The sequence below is a fragment of the Copadichromis virginalis genome, linkage group LG1, assembly GCF_057382275.1.
Source record: "Copadichromis virginalis isolate Kocher_CV1m ecotype Utaka linkage group LG1, C_Virginalis_male_GT1.1, whole genome shotgun sequence".
Lineage (NCBI taxonomy): Eukaryota > Metazoa > Chordata > Actinopteri > Cichliformes > Cichlidae > Copadichromis > Copadichromis virginalis.
In genome coordinates, this window is record NC_140618.1 from 42,434,964 (window position 1) to 42,446,147 (window position 11,184).

The 11,184-nt window shown below is 41.7% G+C and overlaps 1 long non-coding RNA gene across 1 annotated transcript; it reads left to right on the forward strand.

Annotated features, from left to right (window-relative positions):
• The first annotated feature begins 1,984 nt into the window (after positions 1 to 1,984).
• Positions 1,985 to 3,327, forward strand: LOC146719359 (uncharacterized). Its single transcript, XR_014920476.1, has 2 exons — positions 1,985 to 2,697; positions 3,170 to 3,327. It is a non-coding gene; the product is annotated as an uncharacterized LOC146719359 (long non-coding RNA).
• Positions 3,328 to 11,184: the final 7,857 nt, after the last annotated feature.

Here is an 11,184-nt window from a genome sequence, read left to right on the forward strand (position 1 = left end):
ATCAAATATTACTTCAAATGGGTTTTTTTGAAAATATTTAGTTTTTTTGATTTTTGGGGCTAAAAAACAGGGCGCTCATGTAATACAACTGGGATTTAAAGGGTTAAGACAACGAAAATATAATTAAAACTTTGTATGAATATTTCAGGGAGAAGTAATTTTAAAAGACTGACCAATTTAAAGTGAAAAAAAATATGAATATATAAAGTTTTTATAGCACTTTTTGGGGAATTGTCCTTAGGCATAAAGGTGGATGCATTTTTTTTAATGTGCTCCTGCAAAAAAAATAATGGCAGGTCAAAATGAATGTTGGTGCCAATCTTTGGTCCATCTAAAGGCCTAATTATAATAACAATCAAATATTACTTCAAATGGGTTTTTTTGAAAATATTGAGTTTTTTTGTTTTTTGGGGCTAAAAAAACAGGGCGCTCATGAAGTAAAACTGGGATTTAAAGGGTTAAAACAACGAAAATATAATTAAAACTTTATATGAATATTTCAGGGAGAAGTAGTTTTAAAAGACTGACCAATTTAAAGTGGAAAAAAATATTAATATATAATATTTTTATTGCACTTTTTGGGGAATGGACATTTATGTCCATTAAGAGCAAAGGTGGATGTCTTTTTTAAGGATCTCCAAGGGTCACTTAAAGACCAGACACCACCACAGCTGATTTTAAACCAAGCGTCAGCTTGTGCTTGAAGTGCAGACATTGAGCTTAAATTCTATAGTTATACTAAAAAGGTATTACATACCAAGTTAATAATTCTATCATTTTTAAAATTTTTGTTTCATGCATATTCCATGGCAAATTAAGCAGACTGAAGATAGATGGAGTTGACTGCTGAATTTGCAGCTGAAAGCCATCAATAGAACTCTGTAAAAGGGGGCGTGACCAAGGAATGGCCAAGTCAGCAGTCTTAAAAACATGGAACCTACTGGCTGGAAGACAGCCAAACTGAAGGACTGCAAAATTCTTAACTCGATTAAGAAGACATTATCACAGCATCTAGGCAAGTCAAGAACACCCTCTAGGAGGCACAGGTATTGTTGACAAAGTCTCCAATCAAGAGATGGCTTGATGAATGTAAATATAGATAGTCACAGTGAAAGATAGGAGCTGCATGAAAAGCTCAAAGCAGACATCTCACTAGAGAGAGCTAGCATGTGTTTCAATATAACTTGTAACACTAAGTTTTCTGCAGCTCACTACTAAATCAAATTCAAAACACAGCAACGGTTGGCTCAAGGCACTTTATACTGGAAGGTAAAGACCCTACAATAATAAACTACTGTCTATGTTTGTGCTTCCTATAAATAATTTTAAATTTAAACATCGATTTTGAGACTAAAATAAATAATATCAGCAAGAAGTATGAATAAAGCAGTCCCCTCTTAAACACTCTTTGTATTACAGACATGTCAATACACACTAAAAAAGACACACCCATTCATGTCAATTTGCATTTAGAGAAGTGTGGTTTTTAGCTGGAAGGTGTAACGCTCTCCAGCCCTAACTGACATGTCAGCTAAAATAAATAGTCTACACCCACTTTCAGCAGACAGCTGCTCTTCAGGTACACTGTGACGATGACTATAACCTGGTCATCTGACAGGAGTCGTTTGCAGGAATATATAAGTATTATTTTTTTTGAGGCATACAAATAACTGTATTACTAGTTCTAAAATAAGTCAATATAATATGATCCGATTTTAAAAATCATATACCCCACCAGCAGGTCATGCTGGTGTAGCTCAGGAGGGAGAGTAGGTCACCTACTAACCATAAGTTTGGTCGGATGATCTGATATTGTCGTGTTGGTGTTGTTCCCAGATTATCATGAAAATGTTGTTCCAGGTTCAACATTGCAAGTGACCAATCACATTGTTGTGACGTTATTCTTTAATGCACGAATGGCTTGGCGCGTGTAGCCCAGTGGCAAACAGATGGAACAGATGAAACTCTTCTAAGCAGAGAAGACTCTGACAGTGAGCCTGAGGCCTTTAACAAAGAAGATTCACAACAGAGCGTGGAAGGTGATAAAACGGACACTCTTCGACGTTCAGTGAGGAATAGAGGTCCGCCAGAAAGACTGCAGTACACCCAGTTGGGTAATCCACTGATATCTATTGTGCAATCCTTATTCCAAGGCTTGAGCTTAGCTTTTACTGATGCTTTGCAAGAGAGTAAGGAGGTTGGAACTTACCAGGAGCCACTCTCTCAAGTGGTGAGGTCACAGCCATCTCCCATGCAAAGGGACTTGCATGAATTTAGGAGGGGAGAGTGTAGCCCAGTGGCAAACAGATGGAATTAGAGACTGTTTATTGTAATTATTATTAAAGGTGTTTTATTTTGTTCAGTTAAAAGCACTCATGATTGGAGAGAGACTCTAAAGAAAAAATCCAAATTATTTTGTATGGAATTGCATTATTTGTGTTATTTATTTATTTTGTTTCTCAAAGGTTATTTTTTGACCTGGATACAAATGCAGTCCAACCAATGGGATTGTTTGTCCCGCCTTGTTTTTCATGTTTGGTTGCGCTGCTAAGGCTGCTTAGACCACACGCGCCATAGCAGTACCTGTGGGGAAAACGTGGTAGCTGTTGAAACAGCGAAGCTGTTGGTGTCTGCTTGATTAGCCGCCAGATTTGGATAGCCGAAGCTAGTTTTATGAATACGAAGTGCTTTGCACTGGTGAGTAACGAAACTGTTATAGCCGCTGATCGGCATCCTGAAATGTTAATGTTGTTCGCTTCAAAAAACAAACGCTAATGGTGACGGTACTATGCAAGTAGCTAGCGAGTGTGCTAAACGCTCACTCCCGTTGTTAAGCGTTAGTTGAGAACTTATTAGCTGTTGTTAGGTTAAGGAAAAAACAGTATGTCTATCTGTTGTATTGAAATGTTTTATTGTGTTACTTTTATTCATCACTGTTGTTACTTGACCGTGAGCAGAGTATATTGAGTTTGCTGCTTTTAATGAGCAGTGTGAATTGCTTTAATGATTGGTGATAGCTACATTGCCATGTAATGAAAACGTTTAGAATTTGATTAGTTGTACAACATTAGAAATTGAAACACATTTTGTTCATGATTTATACTTTAAACAGAAGTGTTAGTTAAGTGTGAACCGTGTTCATTTGAAGTAATTCTGACCTCACTCTTAGGTCAGGTTTTTTGAGTTGGAGAAAGGAGCCGAGACTCCTCGGAGAACATTGGATTACAGACTTTGTGGAAATCCGCAGAAGAGGAATAATTTTCCATTGCAATGGATGGCGAGCCACAGCCCATTTGGAATTGAATCTTGAAGTCTGGTTGCCTGAACTGTGGTAGGACAAAACAGTGCAAACCATCCATCGATCGTGGACTGAACTCACACCAATAACTCACCAGATCACCAAACAGGCCTGATCTGGATCCTATTGACACTTTAAAAGACCCGGGTCTAACATTCTTTTCTTTTTTATTTTGGGTATCTGTGCGCGCACACACAATTTTGGTTGTTATTGTAACGGCAATACAGTGCACAAATTTCAAATACAGTTGAACTATTGCTTCATCATTTGCAGTTGTGTTTTCATTGTGGTTACCCATCCTCTGGGCTCCTGTCGTTCCTGAAATCTTCTGATTTGCCCATTGTTTATATATTTTGTTACATACTGGTTACAGTGTAAAAGTGGCGAGCCAGCCAGGAGCCTTGAATTAATGGGTGACGATAGTGAAGCATATTTTGTGTGATTGAGCTTTTAGTAAGACCGTCTGTCGCACCAAAAGATGGATTTTGTTGAAAAATTAGGTATTAAGGTCCCAAATGCTGTCATAGTGCGTGGGGTAACAGGATCAGAAAAGGATGAAGAGATTTTTGAGTTCTTAAAGCAGTACGGCTCTATTAGTAGGGTCCTCACCATTGATGATCAAGTATCTGAATTCAACAAGGATCAGATAGTGGAGTATAACTCAGGAGTAGCAGTGCAAACATTAGGACCCTTGTTGCCCTATGTCCACCCCTCAGCTGCCAATCCTGATGTAGTATTTTCTGTACATGCTTTGACAGATGTTTATTCCCAGAGAGTTGGGGGGAGTGTCACAGATACTTACCTGAGTGAACTGCGAGGAATAGCCAAGCTAAGTGGGAAAGATTTTGAAGAGGTACTGAGAGAGGTGATGACAAAAATTGAAAAGTCTGTGGGTGTCGCCGAAGAAAGTGTTGCACTCAGTACTGAGGTTGAAATAGAGGAAGTTGATCATACTGACAGGCCCAGCCAGACCCCTGCTACTTTTATTGAATCAGCTGGTATTTCAGTCTGTCCTAAGCTTGGCCACGCTGATGATGAATATCGCACACCGACTTTAAGCTCTGGAACCAAGAGATCCCTGACTCTAAATCCTGGTGAGCTTAACCCACCAGACGTACAGAGAATTGTGGTTGAACACATTGTAAAGAGTGATGATAAGATGTCACGTACCCATTCCACCTTGAGACTGAGAGCTTTTTCTGGGAAGATTCCCCGGCCATATAATGAAGCTGATTATGATACTTGGCGCTCTCATGTTGATTTACAGTTTTTTCTGATTGCTTAAGCACATTTATTGTAACTATTGGCTAATTTTGCAAAACTCTTCACACAAATAAGAAAACCTGTCACCCAATAATCAAAACATTATAGTTCTCTTGCAAAAGCAAACACAGCTAGATTAACTCTTCACACCTTCGTAAAAATGGTGTTTCCGTATCAAACAGTACACACAAGCCATCATCTACTAAGCACACAATGCGCCAACTGCACACTGATGGTATGAATACAAAACACATCTGGCTTTTGCTTCCTCTGTGCACAAGGTAGGCTATGTCAGTTTGAGCTCATACTTCTGTCATAGATCCATAAGCATAGAGGAATCCAAACTTCAAGTACTGGTGTTTATTCACACACATCAAAACAAACACAAGTGTTTATTTCCAAGTATAGGATTATTTGCAATCGCCATAATGACTATATGGGTTACTTGGTCTGCAGTGAACATGCTTCCTCTGCCCCAGCATCTGGTCATCTAGCAATTCTGTAAAGTAACAATTTCAGTATTTTTACATCAATGGTATTGGTGTGTTTCTCATTGGCATATGGCAGTGCTACAAATCTTTGTGCGAAGTGACTGTACTAACCGATTCTCATTTCAAGATGTCCTTATGGTACTTGCTACAGTGTAGCGGCTCGAGTTAGGCTGGACCCGTTGGCCAGCTACCCTCAGGGTCATTCCACGGTTGATTACATGGTCCACTATTGTAGCTCTGATGTCATCAGCAATTCTATTTCTTACTCTTCCTACCCTTCCTCTCCCCCCTCCTCATCTTCCTCTCCCCCCTCCTCGTCTTCCTCTTGCTCCTCCTTGTCCTTGTCGTCCTCTTCATCCTACTTCTTCACCTCCACGTCCTCTTCCTCGGCCTCCTCTACTTCTCACTCTTTCTGCTCCCTCCATTGTACTCCGCACACACAGCTTACCTGTATTATAGTGCTTAGGCTGATTGCAAAGTGAACTAATTATCTAAAAAAGTTTTCACATGTGAAAGTGTGCCAGACAGTTGGCAAATTAGTGTTAATGATAGCCATACATGTGTATACTTTTGCTAGGAGTGTGTTGGAAATTTGGTAATTGAGTGTTGTGCAGTGAATTGTGCCTACAGTTTTGCAAAGTGTGTGTTACAAAATTGCAAACTGAGTGCAAAGCAGTTTTTGTGCTTTTAGTTTTGCAAACTCAGTGAGTGGTTTTGCTATAAGTCTGAATAGTTTTAGAGATTGTGCTACAGGAATCACAGTTAGTGTTTAGGCATTCAGAAAAAACTGTAATGATGGAGGACACTTCTGTTTCTGACTTGGAGAAGACTCATAAAATTCTCGAGAGCCTCCTCATTCCTGCTTCAGATGTAGTTCGACATCTTGGACCTGAAGCGCCACCATCTACCTACCTGCAATTATTGGAATCTGCCTTTGGCACAGTTGAGGATGGGGAGGAATTGTTGGTGAGGTTCATGAACACGTTGCAAGATCCTGGAGAAAAACCCTCAGCTTACCTGCATCGCCTGCAGGTGGCATTGAACCGTACTAGAGATGGACCGATCCGATATTACGTATCGGTATCGGTCCGATACTGACCTAAATTACTGGATCGGATATCGGAGAAAAATAAAAAATGTAATCCGATCCATTAAATATCACGAAAGCACCTCACAAAACTTGCAACACGCCGTAACTCACCTCAGAAGTTAGCACGTCGGAGCAGTATACATCACGTGATAGAGCGGCTGTGGCATGCGGGACCTGTAGGTGGTCTGGATAGCATGTGGAGCTTCGCTAGCAACCCGGCATTTCATCTCCGACAAAGTTATCCCCGAGAGAAGTAAAGCAAGTGTGTAAGTCCATCTCTGAATGTTTGTAAAGCATTCCTGCGTTAAGCTTAACAAGCGACTGCCTCTCCTGCTGCTACTTCAATCATGAAACTGCTTAAATGATCAGCTGATCGGCTTTTCTGTCGCGAGTCCGTGTCTCTAGTTTGCTTTTGGCCCACTTTGCACCAGAAAGAGGAAACCAGCGGCTGAACAACAGCAGCACGTTTAAGCTTGATCATCTGTTGTTAGAATGTATTTAATATTACTTTCTACTCGAGGATCTTTTTCTACGTAGCTGACGCTGGTAACTGTGCAGGGGCGGATCTAGCAAAGTTTAGCCAGGGGGGCCGATAGGGCATTAACAGGGAAAAGGGGGCACAAAGACATACTTTTCTTTCTTATTCTCATTTAAAATGTCTAGCTTTTAATAAATAATTATCTGACACCCAAAGTTTTAATTTGATGTAAAATGAATAGAAGTCAATTACTGTATATAGTAACTATTACGTCTAATATATATACCCTAGTAAGCTATAGTACTTTTTCCTTTGGGAAGGTACCATCTGTGCAGTCTGCAATTTTGTTGAAGAAAGATGTTGAATCTATTTAATATTTCTTGAAAAATAATTGATTTCTGTGCATTTTTTTTCACACTGCATCAAATTAAGGTTGATTACGTCGATTAAGCATCATGAGGTGGAGCGTGAGGGGTGGTTCCCTATTTTTTATTTATTTATTTTTGTTGTTGCTGGGAGTTGGAACCCTATTAGTTAGGTTGCTTAATATTTATGCTAAGTACTCTTTAAAATACCAGAATAGGGAGGATGGTGCAGGTTTAAGTTTATTAGATTGATCAGTATTGCTGAACTATGAAATATTTTTTTTTGCATACAGGTATAACAGAATAGCTTTAGTGTAGTTGTTGTTTTAAACTTGAGTATGAACTTATACAAAATGCAGCAAGATATTTAAAAAACAGTTTTGTTGATTAAAAAACACTATATCGGATTCATATCGGTATCGGCAGATATCCAAATTTATGATATCGGTATCGGTATCGGACATAAAAAAGTGGTATCGTGCCATCTCTAAACCGTACTGTACGCAGGGGAGGTGTACAGCCACAAGAGGTCGACAAACACCTCCTGAAACAATTTTACAGGGGTTGTTGGAATCATGACTTGCTTGCTGTCTTGCAGCTAGAACTTAAGGATCGACAACCCCCATCACTCGCTGAGCTTTTGTTGCTGCTGCGTACTGCAGAAAATAGGCAAGAAACAAAAACTAGTAGAATGAAACGGCACCTTGGTACTACCAAACCTAAGGTTGTCTCCCATAGACAGAGTGTTCAGGAAACAAGCGAAACACAAGCTGAATCTGAATCAAGTGACCTAAGTAAGTTAAAGAAGCAAGTTGCTGACTTGAAGAGTCAATTGACAGCACTCATGAAACAAAGAAAACCCACTGCTTCTAAGAAAGAACACATGCAGAAAGATGAAACTAAAAAACCTGACCATGCAAAGACTGAACCAGGGCCCCCTCCACACAGCGCTTTAACTGTAAAGCCAAAACCGTGGTACTGTTTCCGTTGTGGGGAGGATGGTCATATTGTGGCCACCTGTGAGTCAGATCCAAATCCTGCCCTGGTAGCTGCTAAAAGAAAGGAACTGAGAATCCGTCAGCAGTTATGGGAAAGCCAACACCGAAACACACCTTCGTTAAACTGAATTCAGTCCCTGTCGTGGGACAGATGGGGACTGCAACGGGTCAAACACGTCCCGCTGATAAGAAGCCTAAAGTGACCACTAAGAAGGGTGCCATGTTAACATTGAATGCTGAGCGTGGTAATTTCAAATTACCCAAAGGTTTAATAGGGGCGAAAACTACAGCACAGGTTCAAATAGAGGGCAATTGTGTTAGCTGCTTAATGGATACAGGCTCTCAAGTCACCACTGTTCCCCAGTCGTTTTACAATCAGAACCTGTCACAACATGAGATCCGGCCTCTCTTTGAGCTTTTGGAGGTTGAAGGAGCCAATGGCCAATCTGTGCCTTATCTAGGCTACATTGAGATTAATGTTGTATTCCCCAAAGAGTTTTTAGGTGCTGAGGTTGAAGTCCCCACACTAGCATTGGTGGTTCCAGATGTTCGTACAGTCCCCCAGCCACTAGTTTTGATAGGTACTAACACACTAGATCTACTTTACGAACTCCATCGTGATACCTGTGCTGAAGAGTATGAACCATCACAATATGGTTACAAAGCAGTGCTAAAGATTTTGGGGCTGCGACACAGGCAGTGCAAGGATAACCGCCTTGGTCTGGTCACCTCGCTCGGAAAAGACCCCCAGCTAGTTCCAGCAGGACAAACCGTAGTGTTAGAGGGGTTCATTGATGTAAACAGTCATACCACTGAGAAATCTGTCCTCTTAGAACATCCCTCCTTGTCAGCACTGCCAGGTGGGGTGTTAGTTAAACCTTGCCTCATTGACTTGCCCCAGAAAGCGCCATATAAAGTGCCAGTCGTAATGACTAATGAGCTGGATCATGATGTTGTTATTCCCCAGAAGTGTGTGATTGGGGAAATCAGTGCATTTCATCGTGTTCTCTCACATGAGCATTGTGTGGTGACACCAGATTCTAGCACCAAGCAGAAGCTAGGCCTCAACTTCAACTTCGAGGACTCACCCATAAGTGCTGAGTGGAGAGAGAGAGTAACACAAAAACTTGCCAATATGCCGGAGGTCTTCGCGCAAAATGACATTGACTTTGGGAGAACTAATCAGGTAAAACACCAAATCAAGCTATCTGATGAGACTCCATTTAAGCACAGGGCACGCCCCATACACCCAAATGATCTGGAAGCTGTCCGAAAGCACTTGCTAGAACTTCAACAGGCAGGTGTGATCAGGGAGTCCACATCACCCTTCTCTTCTCCCATAGTGGTGGTGAGGAAGAAGAATGGGGATGTGCGTCTCTGTGTTGATTACAGGAAGCTCAATCTGCAAACAGTGAAGGATGCTTATGCACTCCCAAACTTGGAGGAGACTTTCTCCACGCTGACTGGTTCCCAGTGGTTTTCTGTCCTCGACTTAAAATCTGGTTACTACCAGATTGAGGTTGAAGAGGCTGACAAACCGAAGACAGCTTTCGTTTGTCCCATTGGATTTTGGGAGTTTAACCGTATGCCGCAGGGCATTACGAACGCTCCAAGCACATTTCAGCGTCTCATGGAGAAATGCATGGGGGATATGAACCTGAAGGAGGTTCTTGTCTTCCTTGATGACATCATTGTTTTCTCTAAAACGCTGGAAGAACATGAGACCCGACTGATCAAAGTTCTCAACCGTCTGAAAGAGTACGGGTTGAAATTATCCCCTGAGAAATGTAAATTTTTTCAGACATCAGTGAGGTACTTGGGACATGTTGTGTCTCGTAATGGGGTGGAGACTGACCCTGAAAAAGTGAAGGCTCTGCAAACTTGGCCAGTGCCTACTGATCTGAAAGAACTGAGGTCTTTTCTTGGTTTTGCAGGGTATTACAGACGCTTCATTAAAAGCTATTCTAACCTAGTGAAGCCCCTCACCAATCTGACCTCAGGTTACCCACCCCTTCGCAAAGGTACCAAGCCCAAAGCTAACACTCCTCAGTATCATGATCCGAAAAAACCCTTTGGTGAGCGATGGACTCCAGAGTGTGAACAAGCTTTCCGAGCGATCATTGAAAAGCTAACTACTGCTCCGATCTTGGGTTTTGCTGACCCCAAGTTGCCCTACACTCTCCATACGGATGCCAGCACTATGGGGTTGGGTGCTGCTTTGTATCAGGAGCAGGAGGGGCAGATGAGAGTAATAGCATATGCTAGCCGAGGTTTGTCCAAGAGTGAGTCTCGCTACCCTGCCCACAAACTAGAGTTTTTAGCTCTAAAGTGGGCAGTTACAGAAAAATTTTCTGATTACCTCTATGGTAGCCAATTCATGGTTGTAACTGACAGCAATCCCTTAACATATGTTCTGTCTACAGCCAAGTTGGATGCAATGAGCTATCGTTGGCTAGCAGCACTCTCCACGTTTAACTTCCAGCTTCAGTACAGAGCTGGAAAGTTAAATTCTGATGCAGACGGTCTTTCAAGACGACCACATGGAGAACTGCTCAATGACACCGTTTCACAAAAAGAGCAGGAACGTATACAGCGGTTCACTGAAACACATCTGTCTGGTCAAGGAGTCACTCTTGGCCCAGACGTGGTCCCAGCTATCTGTGAGAGGCACCTCATTGGCTGTAGCCCAAGTGAAAACAAAGAGATGGATTGTGCTTTCACCCTGGTAGACTCTTTGGCCATGTCTGTATCTGCTATACCAGATGAGTTTGTGAATGAAGATCAGTGTGGTGGGTTACCAGTTATTCCCCATATGCCAGTAGAGCAGCTAAGGGCAGAACAACGAGCTGACCCGTGTTTGAGGGAAATTATAGCTCAACTCGAGACTGGGGACAAGGTTCCACCCACCGTTAGAAAGCAACTGCCCGATATTCCCTTACTAATCAGGGAATTCAGTCGCCTTGAGCTACACAATCAAATACTGTACCGAACACGACAAGATGGAGGTTGTGTAACCTGGCAACTTGTTCTTCCAGAGCAGTTTCGAGACACAGTCCTCCATAGCCTCCATGATGATATGGGCCACTTAGGGATTGAACGCACTCTCGACCTGGTGAGAACAAGGTTTTACTGGCCAAGGATGGCTGCAGATGTTGAGAAAAAGGTTAAAACCTGTGATCGCTGTGTTCTGAGAAAATCCCT